The sequence below is a fragment of the Mustelus asterias genome, chromosome 30, assembly GCF_964213995.1.
Source record: "Mustelus asterias chromosome 30, sMusAst1.hap1.1, whole genome shotgun sequence".
Classification (NCBI taxonomy): domain Eukaryota; kingdom Metazoa; phylum Chordata; class Chondrichthyes; order Carcharhiniformes; family Triakidae; genus Mustelus; species Mustelus asterias.
Window position 1 is genome coordinate 11,213,042 of NC_135830.1, and position 15,058 is coordinate 11,228,099.

The window sequence follows — 15,058 nt, forward strand, 5'->3', positions numbered from 1 at the left end:
GTGGGCAAATTCAGTGCTTCGAGCCTGAACCGTCATGCAATCAGTTCATGACTGATCTCTCCCTGTTCTCAAATCCACCTCCCTACCTGTTCCAATATCCCCTCATCCCTGTTATTATTAGGAATATATCTGTCGCTTTCTTGAAATCATTTAATGATTCAGACTCCACCGCGCTATGGGGCAATGAATTCAACAAATTCACGACCCTCTGCGAGAAGCAGTTCCTCCTCATCTCAGTTTTAAATCTACCGCCTCTCAACCTATATATTTGACCTGTTGTTCTCCATTGCCCCATGAGAAGAAACATTTCGTCAACGTTCAATCTATCAATTATTTTAGAATTTTATATACCCCGATCACTTCAGCATGTTGTGGGACTATTTTACCTCACTGTCGAATTCATGTCCCAGCGAACTCAATCGGTGTTATCATTAGCTGAAGCAGTCCATGTTCCATCCAAACTGGACATATTAAGAGATGTATCGTAAGTCAATTTGAAAAACACATTTCACCCGTGACCCTGGATGTCCAGTGGGTTGTGTTCAGTACCACCCCAGTGTTGTTTGGTTTCAATTCCCGCTCAGGAAACGATTATATTTTGCTCTCGGCAAACTATTAAAAATAAAAGCAGATCTCCTAAAATCAAGCGAGTGAGGTTTGCATGTCTACATCACAGCTGGAAAGGTCACATTTGCAACAGGTCAAGAACAAATATAGTAGCAGAAAGATAGTGATACGCTGCAAAGCGCTGACGATAGAGATGGTGATGTAAGCTAACATCTGGATAGTAAATCGGTCAGATTTTAGCGTTCACACTGAATTATTAAACCTTTCCCTCACTCTGCAACGACAATATTTGAAAAGGTTTCTGTCCAGTTTTGAACCGTCGGAAGCGAAAGTAATAACTGTGCGTGGAATGCCTGTTGTCTGTTGTAATGGACTGAATATATCACTGTGGTGCAAACAGAAGGTGCCATTTTGCGGCAGAGACTTGCTTGTGGTGAATGTGATCTGGCGCGAAAATTAAAATAACAAAAGCAGCGTGGATAAGAAAAAACTGTAAAATAGGTTGGTCTGATGGTTAGAGTTTGACACTTTCACTGCTTTTCAGATTACAGGTCAGGAAATGAAGATTTGTTGCTCTCATCCAAACCATAAAAACAAATGTCAGGTATTGCCTGGTGGAACATATAAAACACAATCTTTCCTCGTGTCCTGAGGTGAAGACTGAGCAAATTCAACAGGAGGTTTTCATGTCATATCTGGCAGGATATTGGGAATCAGACAAGGTTAAGGCAGTTTAAATGGTGCCGGTCCTTCACTGCAGCTGATTCTGTTTCTGACTGGATGTGATTTCTGTTTGTTACACAGTTCAGGATGAATTGATGCATTGAAGGAGCAGGCTCAAACCGACTGATGGCCTTTCTCAGCTCCTTTGCTGCTACTGAATTTCAGTAACGCTTTCAGTAAAGAGCAGAATGGTTACGGGGTAGCGTGGCGGAGCAGTTTAAACCCGTAGTTAGGTCCAGTTTCTGTATAAGCTGTGAGTTTAAATCCCGCCATTGCTCGAGTGGGTTTGAGTTTTGGTCCCTGCAGCTGAAATCCAGCAGTTCAGATTGAATGCAGGAGTTTGTGCCGTGTCGTTTTTGGCAGGAAGAAAGCGGAGACACGGACCAATGTAAACAGTTGTTGAGGTAAAGAAGCGCATGTGGAAGGAGTGGAACAAATTATTGTCGATGCTGGAATCGGAAACAAAAAGGGAAAATGCTGGAAAATGTCAGTAAGTCTGGCAGCATCAGTTATGAGAAAAGAAAGCTGACGTTTCGAGTCCAGATCACCCTTTGTCAAGACTGGAAGGAATTGAGTTGCTCCGACAGAGAATACAAACGGGAACACAGGCTGAATGGCTGTCTGCCGATATAACCACAGGATTGCAAACATTGAGACTGCAGTCCCGGCCCAGGGGTAGATTGGGATTTTCTAACTGAGGCTCAAATCCTGTCATGGACGCCTCCCGTCATTCCGTATTTTTATTGAAAGTTATTGGAAATGAAGCAATGGGTACAGAGATGATCAACTCATTGCAAATCTCTCACATCAGCGTCTCTGAGGGTCTAGTGACCAGAATCGGCGCCGTGACGTCGTTTCAATTCCCAGTCACAGAGTGAATAACTTTTTGTCCAATTCTTCATTTAATGAAAACCCGCCTCATAGCGTTTGTGAAGGGAGCAATATCTAAATCTTCCAGCTGGATGAACTTGCATCGGAGTTGGAAAAGTCAGAGATGCAAGTCCAGGATGCTACCGGGACTTGATGGATTAAGTTATAAGGAGAGGCTGGATAGACTGCGACTTTTTTCTCTGGAGCATAGGAGGCTGAGGGGTGATCTTATAGAGGTCTATAAAATAATGAGGGGCACAGATCAACTAGATAGTCAATATATTTTCCCAAAGGTAGGGGAGTCTAAAACTAGAGGGCATAGGTTTAAGGTGAAAGGGGAGAGATACAAAAGCCTCCAGTGGGCCAATTTTTTCATACAGAGGGTGGTGAGTGTCTGGAACAAGCTGCCAGATGCAGTAGGAGAGGCGGGTACAATTTTGTATTTTAAAAGGCATTTAGATGGTCACATGGGTACGATTGGTATCGAGGGATATGGGCCAAATGCGGGCAATTGGGATTAGGTTAGGGGTTTAAAAAAAAGGCGGCAAGGACAAGTTGGGCCAAAGGGTCTATTTCCATGCTGTAAACCTCTATGACTCTATGACTCTATGAATCCATGTAACACTAACGATAAACTCTGAAGAAGAATCACATAACAAGCACAACATACATGTCAGATACACACAGAGCACACATGTCAAATCATGTCATTTTCAAGTTGCCTCTTTTAATTTCCTGCTCTCCACCAAATCAAAATCTCCACCAGATTAAAAATCTCCGACCTCAATCCCTATGCTGCTCCTCAATCCACTGATAATACTACACGCAATGTATAAAACTTGCAGCGCTTGGCTCCGTAGCTGAGTGGATAGAGCCCTGGTCTTGGTCAACCAGGGATCGTGCCTTCAACTCTCGCTGTCGACCAAGCTTAGTTGATAGAAGCTGTGGGGTGGAATCCAACAGACTGCGAGATGAAACAGAGAGCTTTTCTGAGTGAAGGAGCAGATCAGGTGCAAACTTGAAAAACGAGAAGTTATTCTTCTTCATAAAAAAATAGAAAGAGCAGGATATATTTGATGAGTTGAAAATGTAAATGTTGATATTAAGAATAGAATAGATTCGTTGGTACAAGGAATGCATTCAGCTCGCATGTAGGTGCAGCAGGTAATTGGAAGTGGAATTACATTTTGGTCTTTATTGCCGGCAGACTGGAGTCCAAGAATAACGAGGTGTTTCTGCTGTTGCACAGGGCTGGTTGGGACCACATGTTGAATATTCTGTGCAGGTGTGATAGTCAAAGGGACGTGCTTGCATTGGAAACGGTAAAGAGAAGATTCACCAGATTGCTCCCTGGGGTGAGGGAGTTGTCCTGTGATGAAATTCTCTGGAGTTTAGAAGAATAAGAGGCGATCTCATTAAAGCGACACAGCTCTGAGTAGGTTTGATGGGAGATTGTTTTTTTTCTGCTGGTCGGGGAATCTAACCCACTGTGGAACAGATAAGGGGCTGATCATTTCGGGCTAAGATAAGGAGAAATTACTTTACTCAAAGGGCTGAGAATCTTTGGCATTCTCTGTACCTGACAGTTATGTACGCCCCATCATCGAGTACATTTAAGGTTGGATGAACAAGTTTCTGGTCTCTTGGGGAATTCAGCGATAAGGGGAGATGGTGGAAAAACTGAGTTGTAGCCCAAGATCGATCAAGATGGTATTGAATAGCGGAACAATCCCGATGGACTGAGTGGTCTGCTTCTTCTCCTATTATTCATTTTATAATAAAAGCAGAAAGTGCTGTAAGTTCTCAACAGGGCCTGCAACAAATGTGGAGCAAGATATAGAATTAAGTTTCCGAGTCCAATATGACTCTTTGCAAACCAGTAACTGATTGCGAGTTACAGCAATTAGCACAGCATCGAGAATGGGAATTGAATTGGATCCAGGCAGTGAAACGCTGAATTTAAACTGCCGCAGGATTTCTGTTGGAAAATTGTTCAGGAAAGTTGCTGCCAACTGAAAGGGAGGAGGTTTGAGAGCATCCTGCGCCAAATAGAACCCCTCTAACAGACGAGACTGTTTGACAGTGTACATGCTGAGAGCTTGTTTCCACCGACCCTCTCCCCGCCCTGCCCCCAAATAGACCCCCTCTACCCCCTCATGCTGTTGTATATTTCCAATCGATTAGAAATATGGGATTCACAGTAACTGGTAGAAATTGATGCTGTAGTTGTAGATATAGAACTGGAATGCAACATCACACCGAGTGAATCCACTGTCTGTTTAAATGTTGATCAGTGAAAATTTCAATCATCCTCTGCTGTGCAACACACGGCGACTGAGTCAATAAGCAATAGCCAGTCAAAAAAAGCCTGTACCAGTCAATCTTTCTCGCAACTTTCAAACATGTTGTTATTCTCTACCATTTGCCACTGACGTATATCAATAAGTGAACTCAGTTTGTGATGTTAAAAAATGTCTTCACCCCCTCTGGGAACTGAATCACATTGATACACAGAGGAACACACACAGACACCGAGAGTCACAGAGGGCTGACAAGACACAAACACCCATAGATCAATGATGTCACTAACTGGGTTCAGTTTTGTTCCATTTCTGGCTGGGGTTTTGGTGATTTCTAGCTGATGAACAGAAATGAAGGAATGCGAAGTGAAGCAGGAAAAACAGATGGGAATATTTGAAAGATTTTGATTCCATTGAAAGAATAATAATTCTGCAGTCATCGAAAGGAATGAATGCTGAGCAGCGCATTGGGTGAGGTTCAAATCTCCGTGAGAAAACAATAATTTCAAATCCACCGCCTGAGCCGCTTGGCCACCACTGCAACCGGTGTCAATGTGTTCGTGTTACTCATATTAAATCATTGAATAGTAACAGCAACAAAAGTTGCTGTCGAGAACCTTCTGTTCTAGTAGGTCACGCTGCACCTTTCATCCCTCCTTTTTCGTTCTTACAGAATGCCATTCGCTGAAAAGACAAACGAGCTGCACTTTTTGGCAGTGGTGGGATTTGAATCCACAGCAATTCAGATATTGAAACTTAAATTTAGTAATTAAGACCATGCGGCTCCGCTAACAGTCGAAGGTAACTATTGCTCGGAGTAATACCGGCAATGGGTTAGAATATGATTGAGATTTTGGATAGAACATTTAGCCCCTCAAGCCCCTCACAATATTTTGGAATCACAGCCAAGCAGTTGTTTTCCATCTGTTACATTTCCGACTTTTCCAGCTTTGATGAAAGATCCAGCTGGAAGATTAACTTTGTTTCTCTCTCCACGGACGCTGCCAGATCTGGTTTCATTCAATGCGGAATTCCTTTTCATGGTGTCAGTTCACACAGCAATACAAACGAGTTACCCTCTGGCTGGGGATTGAATCCAGTCCACAGTGATGAACGTGCCGAATCCAAACCACTCGACCAGCAGGGAAGCTGACAGTGACTTCCCCAATCAGCGGATCTTCGTCATTTTAGCCATTCTCTTCCTCCTCTTCCGTCACACAATCGACGGGTTTCTCATTTAAAAAAATACTCAACTTATTTCCACATTTGTCACCTGCCATCGAGACCATGGCCGTGAAGACGTTGACTTTGCACCATTGGAACACCCGAGTTCCGCCATCACCTGCTCAATGTTGCCTTGTCTATCATTCCTTGTGTCAAATAATACATCCTCCCTCGTTTTCTGTGCCGAACCTTACCTTCTGCCCTTTTCAAGGAGTGACCCCTGACTTCACAACTAGAAAATGCAGGGGAAACCCATCAGACTCGTTAAAATTTGCAAATATATGAATAATATAACTTTTCCCTCAGTCTGCAGTGAAAATGATTTGGAAAACAAATTCTACCAGTTTCACGCCGTGGGAGGCGGACGCGATAACTGTCGTGGAATTATTCCTGTAATTGGCTGAACACTTCTCTGGTGTTGAAACGGAAGGTGCCATTTTGCAGGAGAAGTTTCTGGTGCAAGTGGTCTGGCGTGGAAACTAAAATAACAAAAGGATCGTGGGCAAAGCAAATTGTAAAACGCGCTGTAATCTGTTGGTCTGCTGGTTAGAGTTTGAAACTTTCACTGCTGTTTTGATTGCAGGTCAGGAAATGAAGATTTATTGCTCTCCTCCAATGCGTGAGAACAAATATCAGTTATTTCCCGGCAGAACGCACAAATCCCAGTCTCGCCTTGTGTCCTGTCCTTTCTCAAGTGAAGACCCTGAGAAAATTCAACAGGAAGCCATATTGTCCTTTCTGGGAGCTAAACGAGGTTAAGGACAGTTTAAAAGGAGCCGGCCCTTCACTGCAGCTCATTGTGTTTCTGACTGGAGATGATTTTTGTTTGCTACGCATTTCAGGATCATCTGATTCGGTTACGATTTAGTCAGGGCCCATCCCAACTCCACGGATTTTGATATATTTCAGTATTAATGCAATGAAATTACATGATTATCAAGTCTTTCCGTGTGGTAGCGTGGCCGAGCGGTCTAAGGCGCTGGATTTAGGCTCCAGTCTCTCTCAAGGCGTGGGTTCGAATCCCAGAGTTGACGGAAGTCCAACAGCTCGGGTTGAACGCAGGAGTCTGAGCGGTGTCGTTTTTGACAGACGGCCTTGTAAGAACAGGATATTGCGCTTGACTCATGGATGGACAGTTCCGACACGCCACAGCAAAAAAGCGCACCGACCTCCTCAGAAGACAAGTACGGGACACAGCCCTCAGAGTGCCCTTCCTCCTCCAAGACGTCTTCGGAGTGGAGAAACTATGACATCTTCTTCGGAGCCTTCAGCGTACAATCGATGAAGACGAATATCGCGCGAAGGCCATCTCCACGCCCCCACTACTTGCCTTCAAAAAACAGAACAACCTCAAGCAGACCATTGTTCGCAGAAAACTACCCAGCCTGCAAGAGAACAGCGACCACGACACCACACAACCCTGCCACAGCAACCTCTGCAAGATGTGTTGGATCATCGACCCGGATGCCATCATCACACGTGAGAACAGAATCCACCAGGTAGACGATACATACACATGCAACTCGGCCAACGTTGTCTCCCTCATACGCTGCAGGAAAGGATATCCCGAAGCATGGTACATCGCCGAGACTATGCAGACGCTACGACAACAGAAGAAGTTCAAGATAAGTTGAGAAATCAGGTTGAAAGTAACAGATTTGTTCTTCTATTAAGTGGCGCACTGAGAGGAATGTTCGATTTTGACGCTGAGCACATATTCGCATCTCGTTCAGTCTACAACAAAATTAAATGAGTTGATAGATGCAGACTAATATGGTTAATCACCATCTGTAATATCTAACAGTAGTGTGTGCTCAGAAAGGCAGATACAAGTGATACTGTAAGTGAACTAGAGGAAGTGGCGCACATTTCACAGAATATCTATTTTTAAATCGTTTTTCATCACTGAGAAACAGGAAAAGCCACTCAGACAGATGAGGGAATCGAGACTCTGTGCGGATCGACTGGACTTTCCGGTAAAGGTCTGGAAGTTATGCGCCTGAATGTTTCACGCCCTTAAAAAAAAAGGCTCAAGTGTCACGAACAGGTAATTCTTGATTTTTCTCCATTTAAATGGAGTTGACTTTGTTTAAAATCTGACGATATTCAACCTCAAAATTACGATCTGTATTACCCAGTGATTCGCTTCGTTCTGTTGGGCAGTTATGTTTGCAATTCAGTGATGTTCAATTTCTGAGATATACAATTCATAATAAGGAACAAAGAACAATACAGCACAGGAACAGGCCCTTCGGAGCTCCAAGCCCGCGCCGCTCCCTGGTGCAAACTAGACCATTCTTTTGTATCCCTCCATTCCCACTTCGTTCATGTGGCTACCTCGATAAGTCTTAAACGTTCCCAGTGTGTCCGCCTCCAACGCCTTGCCCGGCAGGGCATTCCAGGCCCCCACCACCCTCTGTGTAAAATGCGCCCTTCTGATATCCGTGTTAAAACTCCACCCGCCCCCCCCCCCCTCACCTTGAACCTATGACCCCTCGTGAACGTCACCACCGACTTGGGAAAAAGCTTCCCTCCGTTCACCATATCAATGCCTTTCATAATTTTATACACCTCTATTAAGTCACCCCTCATCCTCCGTCTTTCCAGTGAGAACAACCCCAGTTTACCCAATCTCTCCTCACAACTAAGCCCTTCCATACCAGGCAACATCCTGGTAAACCTCCTCTGCACTCTCTCTATAGCGTCCACGCCCTACTGGTCGTGTGGCGACAAGAAGTGGACGCAGTATTCCAAATGCGGCCGAATCAACGTTCTATGCAACTGCAACATCAGATCCCAACTTTATGAAGACATAATTGTTAAATAATGCACTGAAAGTAAATAGTGAAACAATTGTACAATGACCTTTGAAAAAGTTTCATCTGGACTCGAAACGTCCGCTCTTTTCACACCTTACAGGCGCTGTCAGACATTGTGAGATTTTGCAGCATTGTCTGTTTTCTCATCCGCAGTAATTTGATTTCATTACTGAGTACAATTGACTGAGATTATTCGAAGAAAGATGAAAATGATGCATTAACGAATGGGCAGAAATCATTGCTCCCTTAGATATTTGCCAGAAGAACGATTTTGAATTTTGATGTTCAGGATAAGTCGCAGAATCAGATTGAAAGTAACGGTTATCTTCCTGAATTCAGTGACAATGGGCTCTCAGTCTCACCATTGGAACATGCAGCATCACAGCGTAGTTGAACATTGCAGAGAGGCAGATTTGCTGCGTTGTGCCTCAAGCTGTTTCTGTAGTGTAGTGGTTATCACGTTCGCCTTACACGCGGAAGGTCCCTGGTTCGAAACCAGGCAGAAGCATTCTTTAAGCTTCCTCAAGTCATGTAAGAGAAAATTGTTTGATTGCATTTTGTTGCTCATCATGATCAGAGCCTCGATGTTAAAGGCATGTCATCAGTACTCTGGCATCACCCTCAAATGCTTTCTGTGAAATAAGTAACGCTTTTTTTTTGACGCACTGACAGGAAAGTTCGATTTTGACACAGCACTTATTCGCATCTCGTTCAGTCGACAACAGAATTTAATGGGTTTATAGGTGCAGACTAATATGGTTAATCACCATCTGAAATATCTGATAGTAGTGTGTGCTCAAAAAGACAGATACAAGTGACACTGTAAGTGAACTAGAAGAAGAATCTTTTTTAAAATCATTTTTCATCACTGAGAAACAGGAAAAGCCACTCAGACAGATGAGGGAATCGAGACTCGGTGTGGATCTACTGGACTTTCCTGTAAAGGGCCGGAATTTATGAGCCTGAATGTTTCAAGCTCATAATAAAAAAGGCTCAAGGGTCACGAACAGATAATTCCTGATTCTCCTCCATTTAAATGGAGTTGACTTTGTTTAAAAGCTGACCATAATCAAGCTCAAATGTGCGATCTGTATTACCCGGTGATTCGCTTCGTTCTGTTGGTCAGTTATGTTTGCAATTCAGTGATGTTCAATTTCAGAGATATTCAATTCATAATGAAGTCATATGTGTTAAATAACGCATTGAGACTAAATAGTGAAACAAATGCTGAGTACAATTGTACAATGAGCTTTGATAAAGGTTCATCTGGACTCGAAACGTCCGCCCTTTTCACTCCTTACAGGTGCTGCCAGACATTGTGAGATTTTGCAGCATTTTCTCTTTTCTCATCCGCAGTAATTTGCTTTTATTACTGAGTACAATTGATTGCGATTATTCGAAGAAAGATGAAGATGATGCATTAACGAATGGGCAGAAATAATTGCTCCCTTAGATATTTGCCAGACGAACGATTTGAAATTTTGATGTTTGGGATAAGTCGCAGAATCAGATTGAAAGTCACGGTTATCTTCCTGAATTCAGTGACATGGGCTCTCAGTCTCACCATCGGAACCTGCAGCATCACAGCGTAGTTGAACTTTGCGGATAGGCAGATTTTCTCAACTGCGTGACGAGCTGTTTCTGTAGTGTAGTGGCTATCCCGTTCGCCTGTTAGGTCCCCGGTTGGAAACTAGGCAGAAGCATTCATTAAGCTTCCTTATGTCGTGTCAGGGAAAATTGCTTGTTTTCAGTTTGTTGCTCATCATTATCCGAGCCTCGATGTTAAAGTCATGTTATCATTGCTCTGACATCACCCTCAAATGCTTTCTGTGAAATAAGAAACGGATTTTTGACGCACTGACTGGAAATTACGATTTTGACACTGAGCACATATTCGCATCTCGTTCAATCTACAACAGAATTTAATGGGTTTATAGGTGCAGACTAATATGGTTCGTCACCATCTGAAATTTCTGACAGTAGTGTGTGCTCAAAAAGACAGATACAAGTCATACTGTAAGTGAACTAGAGGAAATGGCGCACATTTCACAGAAGAATCTTTTAAAAATCGTTTTCATCACTGAGAAACAGGAAAAGCCACTCAGACAGATGAGGGAATCGAGACTCAGCGCGGATCTACTGGACTTTCCGGTAAACGTCCATAAGTTATGCGCATGAATGTTCCACGCCCGTAACAAAAAAGGCTCAACTGTCACGAACAGATAATTCTTGATTCTCCTCCATTTAAATGCAGTTGACTTTGTTTAAAAGCTGACGATAGTCAATCTCAAATTTGTGATCTGTATTGCCCGGTGATACGCTTCGTTCTGTTGGTCAGTTATGTTTGGAATTCAGTGATGTACAATTTCAGAGATATTCATTTCATAATGAGGACATATGTGTTAAATAATGCATTGATATTAAATATTGAAACAAATACTGATAACAATTGTACAATGAGCTTTGATAAAGTTTCATCTGGACTCGAAACGTCCGCCCTTTTCACTCCTTACAGGTGCACCAGACATTGTGAGATTTTGCAGCATTTTCTCTTTTCTCATCCGCAGTAATTTGCTTTTATTACTGAGTACAATTGATTGAGATGATTCGAAGAAAAATGAAAATGATGCATTAACGAATGGGCAGAAATCATTGCTCCCTTAGATATTTGCCAGAAGAACGATTTTGAATTTTGATGTTCGGGATAAGTCGTACAATCAGATTGAACGTAACGGTTATCTTCCTGAATTCAGTGACATGGGCTCTCAGTCTCACCATCCGAACCTGCAGCATCACAGCGTAGTTGAACATTGCAGACAGGCAGATTTGCTCCAGTGGTATTACAGCTGTTTCTGTATTGTAGTGGTTATCACATTCGCCTAACACGCGAAAGGTCCCTCGTTTGAAACCAGGCAGAAACACTCATTGAGCTTCCTCATGTCGCGTAAGGGAAAATTGATTGATTTTTGTTTGTTCCTAATCATTATACGAGCCTCGATGTTAACGGCATGTTATCATTGCTCTGACGTCACCCTCAATTGCTTTCTGTGAAATAAGAAACGCTTTTTTTTGACGCACTGACAGGAAAGTTCGATTTTGATACCGAACACTTATTCGCATCTCATTCAGTCTACAACAGAATTTAATGGGTTTATAGGTGCAGACTAATATGGTTAATCGCCATCTGAAATATCTGACAGTAGTGTGTGCTCAAAAAGACAGATACAAGTCATACTGTAAGTGAACTCGAGGAAATGGCGCACATTTCACAGAAGAATCTTTTTAAAATCGTTTTCATCACTGAGAAATAGGAAAAGCCACTCAGACAGATGAGGGAATCGAGACTCAGTGCGGATCTACTGGACTTTCCTGTAATCGGCCGGAATTTATGCGCCTGAATGTTTCACGCCCGTAATAAAAAAGGCTCAACTGTCACGAACAGATCATTCTTGATTCTCCTCCATTTAAATGCAGTTGACTTTGTTGAAAAGCTGACCAGAGTCAATCTCAAATTTGCGATCTGTATTACCCGGTGATTCGCTTCGTCCTGTTGGGCAGTTATGTTTGCAATTCAGTGATGTTCAGTTTCAGAGATATTCAATTCATAATGAAGACATATGTGTTAAATAAGGCATGGATATTAAATATTGAAAGAAATACTGTGTACAATTGTACAATGAGCTTTGATAAAGTGCCATCTGGATTCGAAACATCCGCCCTTTTCACTCCTTACAGGTGCTGCCAGACATTGGGAGATTTTGCAGCATTTTCTCTTTTGTCATCCGCAGTAATTTGCTTTTATTACTGAGTACAATTGATTGAGATGATTCGAAGAAAAATGAAAATGATGCATTAACGAATGGGCAGAAATCATTGCTCCCTTAGATATTTGCCAGAAGAACGGTTTTGAATTTTGATGTTCGGGATAAGTCGCACAATCAGATTGAAAGTGACGGTTATCTTCCTGAATTCAGTGACAATGGGCTCTCAGTCTCACCATCGGAACCTGCAGCAACACAGCGTAGTTGAACATTGCAGACAGGCAGATTTGCTCCACTACTATTCAAGCTGTTTCTGTAGTGTAGTGGTTATCACGTTCGCCTAACACGCGAAAGGTCCCTGGTTCGAAACCAGGCAGAAACATTCGTTAAGCTTCCTCATGTCGTGGAAGGGAAAATTGCTTGTTTTCAGTTCGTTGCTCATCATTATCCGATCCTCGATGTGAAAGGCATGTTATCATTAAACTGTTTCTGTGGTGTCGTGGTTATCACATTCGCCGAACACGTGGAAAGTCGCCGGTTCGAAACCAGGCAGAAACATAGGGTAGCACAGTGGCACAGCAGTTAAGACTGCTGCCTCAAGGAGCCAGGGTCCCAGGTTCGGTTCCCGGTTTGGATCACAGTCTGCGCAGAGTCTGCATCTTCTCCCCGTGCCTGCATGCGTTTCCTCCGCGTGCTCCGGTTTCCTCCCACAGTCTGAAAGACATGCTGGCATCACCCTCAAATGCTTTCTGTGGAATAAGAAACGCTTTTTTTGACGCACTGACAGGAAATTTCGATTTTGACACCAGCACTTATTCGCATCTCGTTCAGTCTACAGCAGAATTTAATGGGTTTATAGGTGCAGACTAATATGGTTAATCAGCATCTGAAATATCTGACAGTAGTGTGTGCTCAAAAAGACAGATACAAGTCATACTGCAAGTGAACTAGAGGAAATGACGCACATTTCACACAAGATCTATTTTTAAATCGTTTTTCATCACTGAGAAACAGGAAAAGCCACTCAGACAGATGAGGGAATCGAGGCTCAGTGCGGATCTACTGGACTTTCCGGTAAAGGTCCGGAAGTTATGCGCCTAAATGTTTCAGGCCCATAATTAAAAAGGCTCAAGTGTCACGAACAGATAATTCTTGATTTTTCTCCATTTAAATGCAGTTGACTTTGTTTAAAAGCTGACGATAGTCAATCTCAAATTTGCGATCTGTATTTCCCGGTGATTCGATTCGTTCTGTTGGCCAGTTTTGTTTGCAATTCAGTGATGTTCAATTTCAGAGATATTCAATTCATAATGAAGACATATATGTTAAATAACGCATTGATATTAAATATTGAAACAAATACTGTGTACAATTGTACAATAAGCTTTGATAAAGTGTCATCTGGACTCGAAACGTCCGCCCTTTTCACTCCTTACAGGTGCTGCCAGACATTGGGAGATTTTGCAGCATTTTCTCTTTTCTCATCTGCAGTAATTTGCTTTTATTACTGAGTACAATTGATTGAGATGATTCGAAGAAAGATGAAGATGATGCATTAACGAATGAGCAGAAATCATTGCTCCCTTAGATATTTGCCAGAAGAAGGATTTTGAATTTTAATGTTCGGGATAAGTCGTACAATCAGATTGAAAGTGACGGTTATCTTCCTGAATTCAGTGACATGGGCTCTCAGTCTCACCATCGGAACCTGCAGCATCACAGCGTAGTTGAACATTGCAGACAGGCAGATTTGCTCCAGTGCAATGGTAGCTGTTTCTGTATTGTAGTAGTTATCACATTCGCCTAACACGCGAAAGGTCCCTGGTTCGAGACCAGGCCGAAACGCTCATTGAGCTTCCTCATGTCGCGTAAGGGAAAATTGATTGATTTTTGTTTGTTCCTAATCATTATACGAGCCTCAATGTTAACGGCATGTTATCATTGCTCTGACGTCACCCTCAAATGCTTTCTGTGAAATAAGAAACGCTTTTTTTTGACGCACTGACAGGAAAATTCGATTTTGACACCGAACACTTATTCGCATCTCGTTCAGTCTACAACAGAATTTAATGGGTTTATAGGTGCAGACTAATATGGTTAATCGCCATCTGAAATATCTGACAGTAGTGTGTGCTCAAAAAGACAGATACAAGTCATACTGTAAGTGAACTCGAGGAAATGGCGCACATTTCACAGAAGAATCTTTTTAAAATCGTTTTCATCACTGAGAAATAGGAAAAGCCACTCAGACAGATGAGGGAATCGAGACTCAGTGCGGATCTACTGGACTTTCCTGTAATCGGCCGGAATTTATGCGCCTGAATGTTTCACGTCCGTAATAAAAAAGGCTCAACTGTCATGAACAGATCATTCTTGATTCTCCTCCATTTAAATGCAGTTGACTTTGTTGAAAAGCTGACCAGAGTCAATCTCAAATTTGCGATCTGTATTTCCCGGTGATTCGCTTCGTCCTGTTGGTCAGTTATGTTTGCAATTCAGTGATGTTCAGTTTCAGAGATATTCAATTCATAATGAAGACATATGTGTTAAATAAGGCATGGATGTTAAATATTGAAAGAAATACTGTGTACAATTGTACAATGAGCTTTGATAAAGTGCCATCTGGATTCGAAACATCCGCCCTTTTCACTCCTTACAGGTGCTGCCAGACATTGGGAGATTTTGCAGCATTTTCTCTTTTGTCATCCGCAGTAATTTGCTTTTATTACTGAGTACAATTGATTGAGATGATTCGAAGAAAAATGAAAAGGATGCATTAACGAATGGGCAGAAA

At 42.5% G+C, this 15,058-nt stretch overlaps 2 non-coding genes across 2 annotated transcripts; both read left to right on the forward strand.

Annotated features, from left to right (window-relative positions):
* The first annotated feature begins 8,938 nt into the window (after window positions 1-8,938).
* Window positions 8,939-9,011, forward strand: trnav-uac (transfer RNA valine (anticodon UAC)). The gene has a single exon. It is a non-coding gene; the product is annotated as a tRNA-Val (tRNA).
* A 3,562-nt stretch (window positions 9,012-12,573) lies between these two features.
* trnav-aac (transfer RNA valine (anticodon AAC)) lies at window positions 12,574-12,646 on the forward strand. Its single transcript has one exon. It is a non-coding gene; the product is annotated as a tRNA-Val (tRNA).
* The last annotated feature ends 2,412 nt before the right edge of the window (window positions 12,647-15,058 follow it).